Below are 22,864 nucleotides of genomic sequence, written 5' to 3' on the forward strand. Positions count from 1 at the left end.
GCGGAATAGCTCTGAATTTTCCGATCCTTACACTTTAAAACTTCTATGTAACTCCTTTGTTCGATCCCACTTGGAGTATGCAACAATAATCTGGCGTCCTTTTCACCAGTTTCATATTAATAGGATTGAACGAATTCAGAAGGTGTTTTTCAAATTCGCCTTACGTTCAGTACACTTCTCAGATACTATACCTTCATATAATGCGCGCTTATTGCTTATCAATTTGAAAACGTTGGATAAAAGGAGGTTAATATTATCTTTAACTTTTATTTTTTGCATTGTCCAAGGAATTTCTGACTGCCCGCAGCTTTTAGAAAGAATCAATTTTAATGTTCCGCGGAGGTATCTTCGTGCCTCCCTCCCATTCTATGCTGACAATGTGAGTACAAATTATGCCCGTAATGCGCCCATCGCGCGCGCTCTTAGTGAATTTAACAAGATTTACAATTCTATCGACCTTGAATTTTCGTTGCCGAGAACAGCCTTTACTAACCTCTTAAATAAAATACCCTAGTTTAAGCTTTATTGTTATATAGTCTGTAAGAAATTATTGTTTCATAGACTAATTGAATTGAATTGAATATTTACATACCGCATACAAATTTTATACGGGCTAAGGAAAATTTACAAAATAACGCTTTTGTGTTTAACTACTATTCGTAACATTAAAACACGTCGTTTTATGTCTGCTTTATAATATAAGAACTAAAAAAAATATCCTTAGAAGCCCGTACTTCCAATTTTTACTATCATTAATCACATTTATTTGTTTACCAACAAACAAGGATATACTTATTTGTTTTTTTCGTAGTTATAATACATAAACATGATTCAATAACACTATGCGACAGTCAAAATCGGGATGGGATGAAACCAACGGGAAATGTTATATCGGTCAAAAACAAGTTATACGTGGCCCGGCGTTTCGCTGGTTCACGTCTAGGAATCGAGATATATCGATTTGAAGTTAGTAACTATCATAAAGGGGAAATTGTCACCTTTGGTGGTCTTTTTTTTGCCATAACTCGAGAACCACTAGTCCGATTTTGCTCAAACAAATTTAAAAAAATTAAAAATTACAATTCCTTTAATCTGTTCATATAACGTTTTTTTTTTTTATTTTTGCCTAAAAATTAAAATTTTTTTTTTTTAATTCATAAAAAATCCAAAATGGAAAAAAGTGTCACGTAAAGTCACATAACCTATGAACAAAATGAGAAATACATCATGAAAATCAATGTATGCGTTTCGCTTTTATTCAAAATTAAGTAAAGGTATGAATTTCAAAATGAGATACCTTCACTTAATTGTGAATAAAAGCGAAACGCGTCCATCGATTTTCATGATCTATGTCTCATTTTGCTTAAAGGTTATGTGACTTTGCGTGAAAGTAATACGACTTGCCTTTTTTCCGTTTTGGATTTTTTATGAATTTAAAAAATAAAAAAATTTAATATTTTAGGCAAAAAATATATTTTATCTTCATACATTTATTTTTACCGGCAAAACTGTTGATTATATAGAAAAACGTTATATGAACAGATTAAAGGAATTGTAATTTTTAAATTTTTTTTTAATTTGTTTGAGCAAAATCGGGCTAGTGGTTCTCGAGTTATGGCAAAAAAAAGACCACCAATTGACATTTCCCCTATATGATAGTTACTAACTTCAAATCGATATATCTCGATTCCTAGACGTGACCCAGCGAAACGCCGGGAAACGTATAACTTCTTTTTTACCGATATAACTTTCCCCGGTAGTGTGAACCCTTCCCGATAACTGACCCCTACCATTTGTCTCACAGTGTAATATAAAGGTTTTATAATAAAACAGTCTTCACACACAACACATAAAATCGGCTCCTTTACTTGTGCAGAATGTTGCTCACTCTACAGATTCTAGTTATATTAGTAGTAAAACCAAAAATTCTTCATTCCAAATATTCGTTGGCATCACCTTCGGTTGCGTAAATTTCTGGAACAAGTTTAGAATACCGACCGTTTAGCTATAAAATAACCAAAAGTGTCGATTGATAGAACTTTTTACGCTGATTTCAACGATACCAAATTTATTTGGCGCAGGTAATAAACAAAGAGGATATAAGAGGTTTATTTGCCTTGTTTACTTTATTTTTTATTAACACTTAATTCTTAAAACCCAAAAGTAGATCATGATAAAATATGTATGTATATCGAATTAAAGATAATAGCTTGTACTTTCTAAATAATATAAATTTCTTTACCATTAATCATGCAGTTTTTTTCAAAAAAGGTTATTTCATGAAAAAATAACATATGTTCGTTTTTTAGTGGTTTTGGTTTAAATATATAAAAAACAATTTCAGTTATGTATATCAGCTGAAAGATAAATTGATTATCTTCATGGTGATGTTATCAGTTTTTTAATCGGTTATGTGGTTCATAAGATATTAATATTTAAAAAAAATCAAAGAATTTAATTGTAACCTTCTAACACTTTTTTATTTTTTACTTGCGCTAAATAAATTTAACATGGTTGAAATGAGCGTAAAAAGCTCTATTGATCTGAATTTTTTGTTTTTGCTTAGCTGAACGGTCGGTATTCTAGATTTGTTCCAGGAAATGACGAATAACTTAAATTAAAAATCTACTATTTTACGTATTTGTTAGTATTTCCATTGAAACACCAAATATAATTGGATACTTTGCGCATTTTCTTAGTATCTTTCTACTACCGTTTTCGCAAAAGGCGATCACATTCTTCCCCTTTCTCGTACTTCCAAAATACAAATCTAGATAAAGGAGTGTCAAATTTTAGCTGTCACAAATTACATAACCTTGTGTTATTGAATCATGATACATAAATATGTATTATTTCCAATGATTCCATTTTTTCTTATAAAAATTGATTGCATGCAGGCAGTGTTGCCGCGACGTCAAGAAAAAATGTATCGTAAAAAAACCAAAAATGGATCAAAAGTATCACAAATTTTTTATTAAGTATCAAAGTATCAATTTAGAAGAAAACTGTCAAAAAAAATGCTATTCGGGTTTTTTATTTATTTATTCATTCAATAGTAATCTAGCTCAATAAAGTTGCTTACAGACTACATAGAGATAAAATATATCATACATTAAATCTAGCTTCATTTAACAATAGTTTGAAAGCGGGCTTAGACATAGAAAAATCTATGGCTAAAGAACTTGAGAGAACATTGAATTCTATCAAAGCTCTAAAGATTGAAGCGTTAGAAGCATAGTTAGTACGGGCACGTTCAGTACAAAAAATATCAGTATTACGAAGGGTTCTGTTAGGAATATGGAAGCAAATGCATTCGAGTAAATACGGTGAATCAATCACCCCATTAATTATGTCAAAGACAAAGGTGAGCGAGAGAATTGTTCTCCTGCATTGAAGGATTTTAAATTTATTAGCGCACATCTAGCTCTATATGGCGGAATTGGGTCGTCGAAATTCAATGATCGGAGCGCAAAGCGTAAAAACGTTTTTTGAACCCGCTCGACCTATTAATGTGGCACTCATAATAAGGTCTCCAAATAAAGCAAGCATATTCCAGCTTGGAACGTACAAGCGACGTGAACAACAGCTTTAACGTGTAGGGATCCGTGAAATCAGAGCTAAAACGACGAATATAAGCAAGAACTGAGTACGATTTAGCAATGGTGTAATTTAGGTGAATATGAAATAAAAATTTCGAGTCAAAGACTACACCTAGGTCAGTTAACTCGTTACGAGTGGATAGTCGAGTACCATCAATATAGTATGAAGTAGGGGTTATACAATGAAATTTGGAGAATGGTAGGTGGAAACATTTGCTTATATTTAGCTGTAAGCCGTTGGTACGACACCAAGCTGAGACATTATCCAAGTCAAACTAAATCAGAGGAGTTTGCAATGGTGGAGAAGATCTTCAAATCATCAGCATATAAAAGAAATTTGGAGTACATAAAACACGACGATATGTCATTGATAAAAACGACAAAAAGCAAAGGGCCTAAAATGCTACCTTGTGGAACTCCAGAAGAAGCAATGAATGAGTTGGATAGCGCGTTGTCAACAACGACTACACATTTGCTATGATGCAGGTAGGATTTTAACCAACATAAAAATGTTGAGTGAAAACCTAAACCTGCTAATTTGGAAATCAAAAGTGAATGATCTACTCCATCGAAAGCTTTTGTAAAGTCGGCATACATAGTGTCGACTTTAAAACGGTTGTTAAAAGCCGACATGCAATACTCAGAAAAAGTTGCTAAGTTAGTTACAGTGGATCAGAGCAGTGTAAGTGTGAAATCATTTTAAATTTTAAATCAACAATTTTTTTCTATTCAGTTTTCATTACATATTCCTCGCTTAAGATTCAGGTTTATAATTTTTAAATTTTCCATTCACTCAAAGCAGTTATGAATTCACACATCAACATATTCATAGGAAGATTGAAAAAACCAATGCCAAATCAAAAAAAGGTTTAACACTGAATTAGTATTGAAAAGGTGGCAATCTTTTATGTGTGTGCATTCTTCAATTCAGTCAATTTAATTAGTTCAAAGACACCCTGATAAACAACTTTTTGATAAAAAAAGGCAGATTTATGACAATTGCTCAATTGTAAAAATTTGAAGCGGTGTTACCCAATTTAATTTTTTTTGTTGGGGGGATTTTATATCATAAATTTAGGATTATATATAAAACACCTTTTAAAAAACCTTTTAAAAATAGTTACTGTCTTATATTAAAAATGTTTAAATTTTACATTAAATTCGATAAACACTTCGCAAAAACTTTAAATTTAGGTTTATAAGATTTTAGTGAACATATTTTAAAAATATTTAGTGTCTTTGTGTCATCTGATTATTTCACAATGTAACTAGCCAGGACTATTAAGCTAAGTATACACGGTAGAGAAAAAATGCGAGATTTAGACATTTAGACCCTATTAAGCTGGCATTTCAGGGTACTATCTTATATATATATAAGGAAGATTTGAAAGTTAGGGGGGGGGGGGGGGCTCGAGCATGCCCCTGCCCCTACCTGGCTACGCCTATGGCTACGACATTAAATCGTATATTCGATACAAGCACACCATTTTAGGTACATTTCATTTCATTTCATTTCTTTTCATTTCATTTATTTCATTTTCTTAATGCATACAGATTAACACAGTATTCTAAATTCATGTTGCGTTCAATAAGTACATCAATGCTGCATTAGAAAAGTTAATGGCATTATTTATATTACAAAGTAAAATAGTTTTAAATGCCAATTTCAATGAATAGTATACATTTTGTGGGGTGAACATTGAAAAATGAAAGTAAACAAATATGTAATAACGTTAGAAAGAATCAATACAAAGAGTCGATACAAATCCAAGAGACTCCAAAGAGAGAAAAAAAAAACTATATTTACATTACATACCATGGTGGAATAATAACAAGGTGTTGTCAGTTACTTAACCTCACTTTTTCGGCAGGTCTATTCCGGTCACGCATTTTAAAGTAATAGAAAAGGTATTAATTATTTATTACTTTTAATCCGTTGGTGCATACTATTTCAAATTAAATGTAGAAAAATGTTTAATTACAGGCTTATAAGCCAGGGCATGAATCACGTATGACGACAATCGTCTGAACGATATCGTGTCGAGATTGTCTTGCTTCATGAAGACCAAATATTGCACAAATGCATAAATCAGTGTTTTGACGACGTAATTTTGTTAGTATCGTTTGAGCGACTATCGTTTCAAAGTTACGTGATTTATGCCCTGAATATATGTTTGTATCGGCAGCTCCACACAGCTTGGACATATATTGCAACTTTAAAAAAGTAAAGGCGGTAAAATAGGGCAATTTCCTATAAGACTGTAAATGATTTTTTAAATAGACTAAAAAACATGAATATCGATAATATAAGCGGACTCCTAATTTAACCATGCAGTCACTCTATTCTAGCGTATCAGTAGTCCATTTGGCTCAATATTATGACAATGCAGCAAAAGTTATTTAGTATAAAAAATCGCCTTTCTATACGATTTTTGTGTACGTTTTTTCCATTGATAACCATGATATCTTTTATTTTTTTACATTTGGAGGACAAAAATTATACAAATACATCAATGTTTTTGTTATTTTATGGCCTTATAACAATTATATTCAACAATATTTATTGAGCTCGAGGCCGTTTTTAATGAAAAACTTATTGTGGAAAAGCAACAATAATTTGAAATAAGTTAAACATTCTAAAAATAGAATTATTAACGAAACCCAACAACCACATGATCAAGTGTAAATCGTAGCGGAATAGCTGCCCTTGATTGTGTTGGCTTAGCAAAAATGAAAAAGTAGGAAAAAAGCAACGATAATTTGCAAGTCGGACTTAGCACAGTGCGTAGCCAACTGGCTGTCAGTGGGATCGTCGGTTCGAATCCTACTGAAAGAAGTCTGATGAGGAAATGTGGTGATTTCCGAAATAGCTATCACTTCTACCATTTTTTCAAATTATTGTTGCTTTTCCACAATAAGTTTTTCATTAAAAACGGCCTCGAGCTCAATAAAAATTGTTGAATACAAATCCATCAATTTCAAATATTAATATCGTTCTGAAAACACCAAGTTCTTTAAAAATCGCGGTAAAACGAATTACTGAAATGGAACATTTTAGATACTATTTCCCAACGAATAGTAGTATAAAAATTAAGATCGGCAGCACTGAAAATAAGCATGCCGATCTTGTCAAAATTACAACAAACACGTCGCTACTGACAACACCTTGTTATTATTCCACCATGATTACATACATTATTTTATGATATGCTCAGATTACAATATAGACCTCAGCAAGGCTTCAATTTTACAGTGGTTTAAGTTGAACAGGTGAACTTTAACATTCTTTTGAAATAAACTGAAATTTCTTATGACCTGTACAGAAGCAGGAAGTGAGTTGAACAATTTACAAGAGGCGTACGTATAAAAACATCTAAAGTGAGACGTACGAGCAGGCGGAACGTAAACAATTGGAAGCAAGTTCCTGCGCAGGTTATAAATTTCTGACGGAAGACTTTTCAAGTATCCAGATTTGATGAAAAAAAGTTTTAAAACTTTAAAACAGTATAAATGTCGCACCGGAAATATATTGAGCATTCTAAAAAATTTCATGGAGTGAGTTTTACGATTTGCGTTACAGATACGTCTAATTATGCACTTTTGAATTGTAATGATGGAGGACAATTTACTAGCCGAAGCACCACCCCAACAGCTGATACCGTATTGCAGCTTCGATTGAAATATTCCGTAATAAACCATTTTTAGTGTAGAAGTAGAACAAATCTTTTTAAGGCGGTATAAATGACGACTGGTGTAGAGAAAGTATTGTTTTAGCATATTTAAATGTTCAGACCAATTTAAGCGGTTGTCTATTACTACTCCTAGGTATTTAAACTTTTCAACATTTTCAAGCTGGAAACAAGTATCGTCGCAGTTGACTGTGCACGCGAAAGACTTTTTTGACTCATTCAGAGAGCACTCATTATTATGCAAATTAAAACGCAGACAATCTGAAGAATGAAACAAAATATCACAGTTTGGGGATTCTCTGGCAACGAGGCTAAAGTACATAAGCTTAGATTTACTACTTACAGACAGTTTATGCAATGCAAACCAGATTCTGAGTAGATGTATGTCGTGATTAATGTCACATATTGCTTCAAAGTAGCTCGAAGTACAATAAGTAATGGCAAGGTCATTAGCAAAAGCAGCTACTTTGCCTTTCAGTGGCAAAGAAAAAATTGAATTGATATAAATCAAAAAAAGTATTGGACCAAGAACTGAACCTTGGGGTACGCCCAGATGAACCGGCTCTAAACTACTATAGCTATTTGCAACTTTGACTTTTTGCACTCTGTTCGAGAGATAGGATTTAAACCACTTATGCATAAACCCTCTGAAACCAGCGCTAAATAGCTTATTTAAAAGTATATCTCTATCTACCATATCGAAAGCTTTTGTAATGTCAACAAAAAGTCCAGCACAGATATTTTTACTGTCCAAGCCTTGGTAGATGTACGAGCAAAAATCTAGTAGAGCATCTTCCGTAGAAAGTCCCGAACGAAAGCCAAACTGCATTGGGCTAAAGAATTTCGACCTATCAAGATAGTCTACAATTCTATTTTTAATAACTTTTTCAAATACTTTTGATATTGTCGAGAGCAAAGATATAGGCCTGTAATTATTTGCATCCTTCTTATCGCCTCTTTTGAAAACTGGAATTATAATACCGCACTTCAAATCTTCTGGTAAAACACCCTGCGTAACACTAGCATTGAATAAGTATTTAAGTATATCGACTATATTAAAGGATATGCATTTAAGTATTTTATTGGAAATACCGTCATCACAGCAAGAACCTGAGTTATTTAAAGTTTTGATTATATTAGTTATTTCTAAGCTTGAAATTGAACTAAAAAAGAAACTTTTCTGAGTATCAGGGTTTGAGGGCAGTCCTAAGGCAAACTGGCAATTGCAATCGGTCCATTTAGTTTTCCCAATAGAGGTGAAGTGCTTATTGAACTCATTGGCTACTCCTATAGGATCTGAGATCGAATGACCTTTTGACCACAGGGCAATTGACACGACACGCTCTGCCGGTGCTTGATTAAGAGCCCGATTGACAACCTCCCACTCTTTTCTTGTATTTCCGAATGAGGATTTAAACTCATTTCGAAAAAAGCTATCTCGCCTCAATCGAATTGCTTTATTAGTTTTGTTACTAAGTTTGATGTATCGAGAACGAAGTTTTCTATTATTTGGACGCTTGGTGCACTTTTTGCTTAATTTATTTTTTAGTTTTATTTTCTTTAAGAGATCTTGATCTATCCAAGGTTTCAGTCTCATGTTTTGCTTTCGCTGTAACGCATTAAAGCTAGAAGCTCCAATATGAGACTTTAAGGTTTCCAGAAATAAAGCATAGGATAACGAAACGTCGTTTTCTGGGTAAACATGCGACCAATTCTCGTAGCGTAACTTGTCGTTCAGTAACTTGAAATTAATTTTAGTATATGATTTTCTAATGTTTTTTATTTTGCTTATACTCGTACCAAAATCTTTGATCTGAATACCTGTCATCGTATGATCGGTAACTCGCAAATCCAAATTCAAACTGATGCAATAGCTATGTGGTATAGTTTTAAAACGCCAAAAAACATGGTCAATACAGGTGCCTGAACTTGTACGAGTTGGTTCATTTAAATACGATGTGAAGCCGTTATCAGCCATCAATGCTAAATAGTCATCTGTTGCGGCGCAACGATGTATTATATCTAAATTAAAATCGCCAACAATAAGCAAATTCGCCGCATTTTCATTGCATAGAGAACCTGAGTATTCTTCAAGAAAATCAGAAGCCGGCATTGAATGTAGTCTGTATACACATACAAATGTAAATTGTTCACCTCTTATATTACAAGAAAGCTTTAGCATGTCTGCACTTTTGAAGTTAAAATTGAACGACGTACATTCATATACGTCACGCACAAAAACTCCAACACCCCCTGCACTGTAGCTATCGTTAGTGTTAGCAAAAAAGTTATAACTTGGTATTTTATAATCATTTTTCTCATATGAGAAAATCCATATTTCAGACACAAAAATTAGATCTGGTTGAATATTTAAAGCTTCAAGATTACATACAAATTTATCAAAATTTTCCCTTAGACTACGTATGTTTTGGTGAATAACTAAGAAATTGTTTAAACCTTCTGAGTGAGAATTAAGTATTACTTTATTGCTTGTGATGATTGGGTTATCATTAATTAGAACATCGGGAAAAAAATTTGTTATGGTCATGGTTATAGAGACAAAATGCTCAGACTAGTTTACTACTTGTAACTAGTCTTTTATCAAATTTAAGTCTTCGAATGTTCTGATAATGATAACCCGCGCATTGTCAGCTTTTTTCATGCAAAAACTAGTTTTACCTAGCCATAAATATTTATAGCGTTTTTCTTTTTTAATTTTGTACGCAGCCGTAAACAAAGCTCGATTATACCTCGTAAGAGAATCGTTTATAAAAATTCTCTTATTAGAAGAATCATCAAATAATTGTGTGGTCAACTTGTGTGCTTTGATTTTCCTGGCTGCCATAACCCTTTTTTTTATCTCATTAGACCTAAAATGCACGCATATAACATTTCGAGCAGTTAACGAGGCAGTTTTCGGTTTTATGCTTTTTATCACACATTTGTCAACTTGAGAAGGTGAGATCGAGACTCCCAGAGCGTCAACGATTATTTTCTGCATACAAGCTTCAGCATTACTACTGTTTTGCTGTGGTACGCCAGTTAATTCGATCACGTTCTCATGTTCTTTTTGCTCTCTCCAATATATTTTACTCTCCAGCTTTACTACTTTCTCTTTTAAAGTCTTGTTCTCTTCAGATAGCTCGCTCACTGATTTAAGCATTTCGGTGTTAATCCGTTTCAGACTTAGAATCTCTTCATAAAGGTGCTGAAGAGTTATTGTCTTATTCACATTCTTCACATTTGTGTGCTCAGTAGGTGGTTGACCCGTAACTTTGTTTTCTTGCTTTGATGCAGTATTTCGAAAGCACGGGTCGTTGTTTTGATGACTTTTGTTATTTGCGCTAGCCGTTTTTGTGTGTTGCTGCCTATGTAGTGCACTCCCTTGTCCATCAGTTATACCTTGCGTTGCTTGCTGTTGGTTTTGTAGCGTTGACGGCTTGATACCTGGCGAAATCAAATCACCTTCCCGCGGAGAAATGCTAGTGGGCGGCTGAAAACTCACAGGTGTTGCAGATGAAGAGTGAACCTCTAAATAATGTATCGGGAATCATTCTCTTATTCTCATTGGCATTTCAATGGCTTTTCCAATAGCCTGGCAACAGTCGTTGCTTGAGTTATCTGCTGTTTTCTCAGAGTGCCAGGCCACTTGCTAAACTTGGTGAATACCTATATATGGGGCGTTCCATACCAAATCGGACGGGGTTCACACTTCATGTGTTTCAAATTTTTAGGGTTGATGCATAAACAAAAATAATAATAATAAAATAATTTGAGCTTGATTAATACATTTTTAAAAACTTTATAGCACAAAAACAAAAACAAATCGATTTCATAGTTTTCCAAATATCTCGAGAACGGGGCGAGAAAAAAATTTAAAAAAAATCACACATACACACATCAAAATTCTCTATGAAAAGAAATATTTTTAAAATTTTTTTCTTGTTCATAAAATAAAATTAGGTTTTGAATGCCATCTCAAAAAAAAATTTAAAAAAAAACATCACAATGGTAGCTCTGAGCATTGTGCAACATTTAAGTATAGTAATATGGGTTGCACTCTACAATAATTTGAGTTATGAATTTTTTCTTACATCGAAGTTGAGTAAAATGAGTACATTACAAATTTACAATTTTTTTTATTTATTTACGAATTTTTTGAGTATGCAGTTTTGTAGCCCATTAAATTTTAGTATAATACATTTTTTCCTCGCCCCGCTCTCGAGTTATTTGGAAAACTATCGATTTGTCTTTGTTTTTATGCTGTTAAGTTTTGAAAAGTGTATTAATCAAGCTCAAATTTCATATTTATTTATTATTTATGTTTATGTATCAACCCTAAAAATTTTTAACAAATCAAAAACTTGAAGTGTGAACCCCGTCCATTTTGATATGGAACGCTCCATATACATAATAGTTTGGCTGGAACTGCTCGGAGAAACTCCTTTCAAGGGAATTTTAAATATTAAAGATTGTTTAATGTGAGTCCAAAACTACACATATGTAGTAACAAAGAGAGAGGTTGCCATGTTTAATTTTTTGAACATTTGTCTACTTTTAGGTACGATTTTTTTGGCAAATAAGTACAATTTGAAAATTTAATTCTTGCCCATATTGCGAAAATGTATTTTATGCATATATGTAATACTTCTATATTGGCAGTAAGCTAACTTCTCAATGTGTAAGCATTCCGAAATCAAAGCGAGACAGTCTAGTAACGTTTTTGTCAATGTATTGTGTACTTGAGTGCCGTTTTTGTATATGTGTTGTGTACATGTTTATTTATAAACGTATGTGTTCCTTTTCTTTCGTGCGTGTTTATTGATATATCTGTACTGTAGTGTTTTCGGACGGTACTAGCTCTTACTGCCAATATAGGTGTATTACATATATGATTTTATGACGACATCAAATAGGTGAATGCTTTCAAATCGACGAAGGGTTAGCGCTCCGCTGATGGCGCCAACTATATTTTCTACATCGTGGCTTTGATATAAATACATATATACATACAACAAGCGTTGACAACAATCCGAGATAGAAAACTAACTCTAGGCGAGAGGTAACTATTGTCTACCGTGTACTAGGGCTGCCAGACGTCCCGGTTTTCCTGGACATATCCCGGTTTTAGACCATTTGTCCCGGTGTCCCGGTCCAACCTTTAAATGTCCCGGTTTTCGTTTAAGTGTTCCGGTTTTCGATTTATATGCACAAATTTAATAAAAGTTCAAAAATCACCACCGGTGTCATTTGTGATATAGTTACATCTCCAGATAGTTGGACTTTGCACCAGCAATATTTGATGATCGATATACCCAAGATCTATACATAGCCGGTCGCGCAATTCGCGAAATCAAAATTGCCTCTCTCTGCGCATATCGTCTCATAGCGATTTTTTACTTTCACGCCTTCATGCCGAAGAGCCACAAAATCGGATTTTTCACTGCGGTAAATTTTTGCGAAATTTTCATTTCAACTCGCTATATCTCAGACGTTTGTGTATCGATTGATTTGCAATTTGTACACAATAAACTAGATACTATTCTGAAGAAGATGAGTCTAACTGAACTTCTTAATACTTATTTAAAACGAAATGGCGGATATTTTAACATTTATATAAAAATTAAGGAGGGGATTTTTACAAATGCAAAAGTTGTGTTATGAAGTTTAAAATTTTGGTTTTGTTTTAATGCAGCATTAAAGACAAATATGTAGGGATATTTTTGGGAAAGTTTCAGGTTTAGACAAGAAGTAGTTCTAAAGTTATAACAATATTATGATGATGACACCCACGAGATGACAAATATTTTTAGTGGGCACTTGTACAAGTAATTTTGGAAGTAATATTAAGTGAAATGTTGAAATGCATGAATTTATCACTGTTATATAACTATTACTAAACTTAATAGACATACTTACATACATACATACATACATAGTAAATATGCACGTAACTCCATACATAGTCAAAATAGTTATTCGTACAGTGATTGTTTCACAATATTCGCAATGTTTTTAAAAATAATTATTCGGTAGTTTTTCACGAAAATATAGTTGATGTTTTAACCAAATCCATACGAATTAAATTTTAAAACTTTTTAATTAGTGAAAATTTAAAGAAATATTAAAAACATTGCGAATATTGTAAAACAATCACTGTACGAATAACTATTTTGACTATGTGTGTAATTACATATATGCATACATAGTATGTAGGTCTGTAGAGCTTTAATAAGTTATATTACACTGATAAATTCATGCATTTCAACATTTCACTTAATATTACTTCCAAAATTACTTGTACAAGTGCCCAGTAAAAATATTTGTCATCTAGAGGCGAGCGACCGCTCGTGGGTGTCATCATAATATTGTAATAACTTTAGAACTACTTCTTGTCTAAACCTGAAACTTTCCCAAAAATATCCGTACATATTTGTCTTTAATGCTGCATTAAAACAAAACAAAAATTTTAAACTTCATAACACAACTTTTGCATTTGTAAAAATCACCTCCTTAATTTTTATAAAAATGTTAAAATATCCGTAATTTTGTTTTAGATAAATATTAAGAAGTGCAGTTAGACTCATCGTCTTTAGAATAGTATCTAGTTTATTGTGTACAAATTGCAAATCAATCGATACACAAACGTCTGAGATATAGCGAGTTGAAATGAAAATTTCGCAAAAATTTACCGCAGTGAAAAATCCGATTTTGTGGCTTTTTCGACATACAGGCATGAGTAAAAATTTGGTTAAAATTAACTGTAAATGTATTTTCGAATAAGCTATCGATTACAATTGGTTTGAAATCGCTTCACTTCATTTCAATTTTATGTTTTTTACGCTGCTTGTTGTTTTCGCTGTTGTTGTCGCCCAATTTTGCGAGAAAAGAATAACGGACCTGCGCATTGCGCAACCTCTTATATATAAACCTTGCGATATACCCACATACATACCTGTAAGTGCAAAGTGCCCTTCCTAATTACTAATTACTAATTACGTTATCGTAATCGTTTGTTTTTCGGGTGGGCTTTAATTCCAATGTAAGTTTTCGCGAAAAAGATTATAGAATATAAAAATGTGTGTTTATAGTGTTTTGATTACCCTTAGAAAATGCCAAAGAGAACGTATAAATTCCTTTCCGCTTACACAGAAGAGTGCGTCATTTCTTTATATTTTTTGAAGTTATAGTACCTTAAAAGAGAGCCTCACTGAGTTGTCAACCACACCTTGCTTAATACACCTTATGTGGATCAATGTTTTTTTCTTATTTCATCTCAATAGACTAAGGAAAGAAATTTGCTCAATATAAGTACATAAATATGTGCGTTAAATGACGTGCACAAAGTTTTAAAATTATATTGAGGAAAAGTCAGAAGTTTTGAAACAAGTTCACAACAACAAAAAATATAACTGATTTTTTAATGTTATCTTCAACTTACATTTTTTTCATGAAGCCTAGTGTACTTATAAGTACAGTGCCGTACAAAATTATTGGCTCAAAGAATTTTTCATCAGATCTTTTAGAAAAATATTGAAAATGTAGCATTTTCTTTCATACAAAAAGAATTGTCGAACATAGTTTGTATGGAAGAATCTGTCAGCAAAAAATGATCAAAAATGGACTAAAATTGTTGGGCCACAAAACTTCTTTTCAAAATTTGTATAAAAAGTCTGATTAGAAAGTTGCAAATTTGTATGCAAATTTATTGAATTTTCCCGAGTTTCGCAAAAAGTCTAGAAATTCTGTTTTTTTTTTTTTGATGTAGTATAAACGGTATATGTATTTATAAAAAATTAAAGCAAAAAAATGTTGAATGCATTGTGCCAATCATTTTGGGCGGCACTATATGTTTATTTTGAACTTTAGTACATTGAAATGATCTCATCTTTTATGGTTTTGTTTTTGTCTTGCCAAAATAAAATTTTACTACATACTTTCGTACGTAAGTAATTTTTGTCTAAAGGAAAGGAAAGGGAGGGGCGGTTGTGGTGTTAGATTTTCCAAAGTGTCCCGGTTTGCCAACGGAGATATCTGGCAGCCCTACCGTGTGAACAACTTAGTCTGTTCCTTTGAACTTCGGACTAAAACCTGTGGAACTGTCAAACTACAATTTTACGCTCTCAAATGAGAGTAAAAGGAGAACAGATGCAGAAGTGCATAGGAACGCAAAAAGCACTATTTCCTGTAAAAACGTCAGACGGTTTGTTTACATGTCATTGGTACTACACTGATTTGGCTGAAATATCACTAAATACTTATTAAAATCTATACATATTCAAATATTTCGTTGTTTACTTCCATTTTTTAACAAATATAAGGTTCTTTGCTTTCACCGCTTTCTGTTTTTGTTTTTACATGTAAATCAGCTGATCGTTTGACACTTTTCATGAACTTACAGGAAAAAAAACTCCGGACTAAATCCTGTAACTTCTGACTAGGAACAGTTGCTCAGTTACTCTCTCAAATGTGTTCCCACTTACTGGTTTTATGTCAATAGGAACGACTTCCTGTAAGTTCTGACTAAATCCTGTATACCGGACTGCTATTGGAACAGACTAACTTGTAGAGTACGTGATAGAGTAGGGATAGGCGGCAGAACAGCTCGCGCGCAGCAGCGCGGGCAAGCAGGTGCTTGATGCGGGGTAAAAATTTAAAACCGAAAGGGTAAGCTATAGCCGTGTACGTGTATTAACCCATTTTATGCAATATATATTGCCAAAGGCTATTATATTCACCTCTTTGTTTATAGAGGAACAATTTCTAACTATATTTGTAGTCTATTCATTAAAAATAATTCAACATCATGAAATGCCGACCAATTTAATTTTTTTTATTAATAAATCAATAAAGTTTAAATTGATTATACATATCGTTGCCTTAATATAGAAAGGCCCTATCTGACATCGTCGCTGATTTACAAAAAGTCGTAACTAACTAAAAATCGAAAATTTACGTTTTAATTGATTATGATGCATTTGATCGAATTATGTGGCCTCACATCGTTTTATGCAATAAAAGATTTTAGTTAGTTACGGCTTTGTGCATTTCAGCGACGATGTGAGATAGGGCCTTTCTATATTAAGGCAACGATATGTAAAAAATAGTATGTGCTAATTCATACTCACAGTATATACAGTAATAAACCTTTTCGCAGTTTTTCACCATTTGGTCCCCGAGGAGTACTTTTGAGTTGTGTGCAGCGCTTTCGTTTTTCGCGCACGGCAACACTTCCTGTGGGGAATTTCGCCTCATGATTAGGAAAAGTTCATTTCGAGGATAAAATATACATAATTATGTGTTATTTATGAACAAAATGTAGGTGAAGTATAATACTCATCTTTAATGTATGCTGATATTCATGCTTAATGAAGAATAATATCAATAGTTAAGTACGTAATTAAAGCTTGTGTTTTATAAACTGGAAAACTTAAATCGTAATTATTAGCATTGAATGGAGTTTTCTTAAATGTAAGTTTAAAATAAAAAAGTCCATTGTAAGATTATATTCTTATGAAAAGCGTAAATTTTGTGAATTTATCAAGCTAAATTCTAAATTTCCGAATATATTTAAGTTTTTATTTCAAAAAAAAAACAAGGTTTGTATAGTTATACAGACCCCCAATGCCTGCCAGCGCATCCGCCCAGACAGTCCATTAAGTACACCCAAGTTTGAGTGATCTACAAGTTACAAGCGTTTTTAGCATTTAACGGTTCATTATCATGTACGGTGTAATATTAATTATTATACACTGAGCTATGAACTATCTCTACTAGTATCTATAACAATAGACAATAATTTGCAATGTTTTTACACTTTTGCAATTAGTTTCGGGCACTATTACACAGTCATGACTTGTGCAATTCTGCCATATACTACGTTTATACGTAAGCTATTTGCAAATAAAAATAATTTGCAAATAACTAACTCACTGTTTATTCGATGGTGAAAAATTCTTTTTTAATATTGCCGGATTATGAAAAGGCAATAATATGACCATCGAAAAGGAAAATAAAGTTAAAAATGGCAACGTCTTGATTATAAAAAGGCAATAAGATGACCATCGAAAAGGAAAATTAACCTAAGAATGGCAGCGTCTTGCGCTTATTTGCAAATAGTACCACTAATCAATACTTATTTGAGTGATTTAGTTATTTGCAAATAAAAAATGAACTCAGCGTTTATACGGCAAATTTTACCATTTTGCAAATTGGTATTTGCAAATAATGCGTGCGTATAAACGTAGTTATAGTACGGTTGTTGCTCCCTTTCATACCACAGTAATTTTGTATAGAACTCTGAATCAACAAAATGCATGCTCCTTCTCATTTTCAACCCTGATCAGATTTTACCCCCGAGGAGTACTGAAAAAGGTTTATTACTGTGTATACTGTGTTCATACTGGCGAACAATAACGTGTTAACGATGTTGCTTGCGCATGTGTTCGTAAATAAGAGAGCCGAGCGCTGCTACTAGGCTCAGTCGGTAGAAAATCGTCATATATAGGGTTCGAAATTTCAGACTTTGGTATCGATACTGAGTACTCATTCTGGCATCGAGCTCATGGTATCGATACTCTAAAAGTATCAGGGAAAAAGTATCGATACTACTCAGTATCGGACTCATTAAAAAACGTTTTTTGGGATACTAAAATTATTTTATTCTTCAATCGTATCTATCACAGCGAACGGCAGTGCGCGCGAGTGACGAAAGCAGCCCCTGTAGCATGCTGAAATGACTCGCTTATATATACACGAGATTTGGAAATTTTTATCCAGACATCCAATGGACATGTTTGAGATATCGTTGGAAAGGTCTTGCAGAGTGTGTCCAGAAAATGTATTCAAGCTTCATAAGCGATTAACCGGATTCTTAAAAATTAGGCTAAAGTGTTGCGAAACAAAAAACGTTTTTTTTGCTTTTGCCGGGTTAAGGGGGCATGTGGGCACACCCAACATATTTAGTGTTATTCTATAGGCCAATACCTTTCAAACGATACCTTATATATTAAGTTCCGGCCACTAGTTGGAAAGATATAGAGGTATATGTGTTTTGGTTCGTGTCTCCACTACGAGATGCTTTGGTATGTAGTGGCGTCTGTACGTACCATCATTTAATTTTTTTCAAACTTTCAGGAATTAAAGTACAAAAAAAACTAAGATGGTTTTGTTCCAGGATGTTTTGATTCGCATGCCTTTGTGGGCGTGGCTGCTGCCTGAATTTCGAAAAAGTGCAATTTTTAAGCTACAACTGAGGCCGCACTACTCAGTCCATGTCATTCATGTGGATATCAGTAGAAGGGCCTTCAAACAAGCTGTCTAACGCTATCTTTTGTGTTTATTAAATATAAATATGTCATAACGTTATCGCCTGAAAACTAAAAATCGGGCGGCTGGAAATAGAGATTTCGGGCATTTTCTCAAAAACGGGTTAGTCGATTTTATTCTAAGTTTCCACAAGTCTAGCCCAAACCTAGCTTTTATTTGGTATATATCCTATATCTGGGAAAACTCTCGTTGTGGAGATATTACGATTCAAATTGAAAAAATGTCGCTTCAAAAAGGGTCAAATGGTTAAAAATTTACGTATTCGTCTAATTTGGTTACTTTAAGATATAAAAATAACATACCCAGTTCCCCGAAAAAAATTCCCATTCCCCGATTACCACTTAAACCGAAATTCCCTGCAAATCGGGGAATTTTCAGCGAGTTGACAAGTTAAAGGATGCAGCTGTGTTTCGTCTTGGAAACCACAATTTGTGTGTATTTTAGAGTTTTTTTTCAGTCGTATGCCGAAATTGTAACATTTTCAACGTTTTAATTGTAGTTATGTACACAGTATTTAACTATGCTACATGTGTTTATCACCCGCACTTAACCTACCTGGGAAGACGCGTACAATGTTAGCTACAGTTGTGCATAAATATATATGTATGAATGCATTTAGTTCACCCAATGTGCCGCTACTATTTACATACATATGTAAATTGCCACACGGTCAAAATTTTGGGTTTAATTTTTAAACCGCGCTGGGACTACTGCCTTTTTGAATTTTTTATAGTCTACTTTTTAAACCAGTCAATAGTTTTAAGCAATTTTTAATATGTTCTGGTTTAAATTTTAGTCGAAAAAGTTCGTGGTTTAAAACTCAAACCAAAATGTTTTAATTCTAGTTTCTAGGTTTCATATATAGAAATTTTTGCTTAAAATCTAACCCGAAATAGAAAATGTTTGCACACAGCGAAATGTGGTGTTGATTCAAACTCAACATATGAAAGCACACTTACATGCGTGGCTGTAGTTGAGTGTGCAAAGATGCTTGATACAATTGGTTGCTTCCAAGGCTGTCCGGGTTCAAACCCCACCAGACGGAGCATGAAATTTAAGACCTTTTTGATATTCTAAATTATGAAAATGTTTGGGTTAAAAATTTAAACCGCACTGTTTAAATTCTAAAACCAACATAGGTGCTCTCTTTTTTTAATCTTGGAAGGTTTGTATTTGAAACTGAATTTAGTTTGGTCATATATGTATGTAGTCCAAAAAATTTAAAATTAAAACCGAAACTTTTAACCGTGCACTGAGCAAAACTACTTGAGAAAAAAGCATTAGTTTAATAGCACGAGTGCAACATCGTACACTTGATAGAAGTAAAACTTCTTGTGTGCGCCACACAACCGGTAGAAATCTTAACAGAAATATACTACGAGACAATCACACGAATAGAGTTGTTTATTGTATCCAAAGATGGTACCAAGTTGATAAGATTTTATCATTTCTCATAATTTGCTTTTAATTTTAATTTTTTCGAATACAGAGGATATGATCATTCTTTTTTGCTTTATTCCGTATACGGAAAATTATATGTTTCAATGGACACATCGCTTTGAATACATAATTTAGATTTAGATAATATTTTTAGCAATTTAGTTGAGAAAAATAAAACATTTAGATTATTGCTTGTATTTAGGTCGATTTTAAATGTGCTACCCCAAAATAATTGATATCAAATAAAACACCTCTTTGAGGTAAAATTTTCGAGTGACGAAAGCTGAACTAGAAACACAAAATTTATGATATCAATTTCGTGACGAAAATTTGACGCATTTTTTAACCGCCTTTGAAACGTGCGGAAAATCCTTTTTTTTATTTATTCGGAACGTTGCAAAACTGCGTCTACTGCTAGAAACACAAAATAAAAAACAGAACTTTTGCAACGAATCGTATGAATAAATAAAAGGATTTTTTGCACGTTTCAAAGGCAGTTAAAAAATGCGTATAATTTTCGTCACGAAATTGATATATATAATACGCGAAAGGACTTTTTGTCCAGGTCATCAAATCTGAACCATTCGTTTGATTTCCAAAATGAGGTATCAAATTAAATGGCTTGATATGTAGAGATACTTTTCCGGAAAGACTGGCCAGCTTTAAAAAAATCAAGTTGAGATATTCTATAAATCAATACCATCATATCCCCATCCGCGCTCGATTTTCAAAAATGAGGTGTCCAATTAAAAGGCTTGGTTGCAGATATGCAATGAGGTTTTACTTTTTGAAAACAGTTGCCTTAGGTATTAGTCAAAATGGTTATTAAAGGCTTTGCTTCTTGATTGTGAGAGTGTTGCCCCTGTTTAAAAAAGCAAATTAAATTTTAAGCAGGGAAATTACATTGGTAATTTACAAAATGGTTCCCCACAGGGGTCCAGACTAAAGGAGTTTAAAAAGGTAGTAAATTGAAAATGTTTTGAAAAGGGTTGCCACCTGCTTTAAACGCCGAATTTAGTTATATGCAGTATTAAAATATGGGTGTTAAACGAAAGAATGCTTAGAAATCTTCAGTTTAAACATCTAAATTTTGTTTGATGGTTTTAAGAGAGTTGCCAGCTGTTGAAAATTTTAAATTTAAATGAATTATTAAGTTAAATAAATTACTAAAAGAGGTGATTTAATCGTTCATGGGTTTCAAGGATTTATATATGAACTGTTTAGGAGAATTGCCAGGTGATAAAAAAATTAAATGCAATTTAATTCTTCAGGTAATTGAATTATGTATCAAAGTACCAGACGAAAGAGCTTTACAAGATTTCAGTTTGAAAATGCTTCGCAGAAGGTTGCCACCTGTTTGAAAAGCCTAATTTATTTAGCTTTTACACAATTTTAATGAAATATTAAAATATGACTGGCAAAAGAAAGAGTTTTAATAAAACTTTAGTTTGAAAATATTTTTTGTTAGGGTTGCCATCTACTCGGTTTGTATTTTGAGCGATAAAGTTCGGTAATTTTTTTATCAGCTGTCTCGATGAAGTCAATTGGCCCCCTCGGAGCCGCGATTTCACGCCCTTAGACTTTTTTTGTGCCATGCCGGGCAGTTCTTACGATAGAGCCAGAAACCATCAATAAGGTCTTGGAGAACTGGGTTAACAGGATGCGCTACTGCGAAGACAGTCACATGATGAAATCGGGTTCCATAACTAATGGGAATATAGGTTATTTCGAATAAACCCATAATATACCGAAACAATTAGTTTGAGTTAATTTTTATAAATAAATAACTTTTTCGTTATGGTCATCAGATCTTTAATGTGAAGGTCATCAGATCAGCAGTGTCTAGTTATTTCCTGAAATCAAAACAATAGAAGTTTAAAATATTTGATTTTTATTTCATTGCAGAACTTACTTTCACGTTAGAAGTAATCTTAACCTTAAATGTACATGCATACAAACATACATATATATGTATATATATTTATATATACTTTCACGAATTTCAAATTTTATTAAGAATTTTTTTTAAACTTTTTGGGTATGCATTTTGTAGCCTATTCAATTTTTGTATAATATTTAATGTGCAAGTTTGAATTAAAAGTCAATGGTAGTAGGCTACACGTAAAGTTGAATAGGTTACAAAACTGAATACCCAAAGTTTGTAAAATTTCTGCATTTTCGTGAACTTCTCGTAAAGTTTTATGGCCTTATTCATTAAAAATAAAAAAGGTTTGTCAACTGAAAAATGTATGAAAATTTCATTTAAACCTACTTTATTTTTTATGAATAAGGCCTTTAAACTTGTTTGGTTTATGTTATGCAACAGACTACACGCAATTTCAGTTTATTTTAAGTGATGAACAAAATTTAATGATTGTAATCCATCCAAGCAAAGAAAATTGGGTTACCAATGGAAGAAAAAATTTAAAACGTGTGTTTTTTAAAAAGTATTCGATACTACGAGTACTTTGCAAAGTATAGAGTAAAATCACCAAATAAGGTAATTAAAGTACTCATTTTTATACCCTCAGTATCGATACTTACGCAATATCGATAGTATCGTTCGAACCCTAGTCATATAAAAAGTTTGTTTTGCGCATGATTGTCCTTTTTTCCTAGCAAATTTCTAACGACCAACTGAACGCTGACAATGCAAAAGTGAATTACAAAACAGCTAATATGCGCGCAAGCAAGTCGGTACTCACCACAAGTGTTGCCATTTCTGTTTCTGCCGTCCCGCCAGATTAATAAACAAAAATCGCTAGAATCCTGCTAAATCATTTAAATTCTGTAAACTCTTATGAAAAA

This window comes from Rhagoletis pomonella, unplaced genomic scaffold, assembly GCF_013731165.1.
Source record: "Rhagoletis pomonella isolate Grant_MI unplaced genomic scaffold, Rhpom_1.0 Rhpom_scaffold_00009, whole genome shotgun sequence".
In the NCBI taxonomy this organism is placed as follows: domain Eukaryota; kingdom Metazoa; phylum Arthropoda; class Insecta; order Diptera; family Tephritidae; genus Rhagoletis; species Rhagoletis pomonella.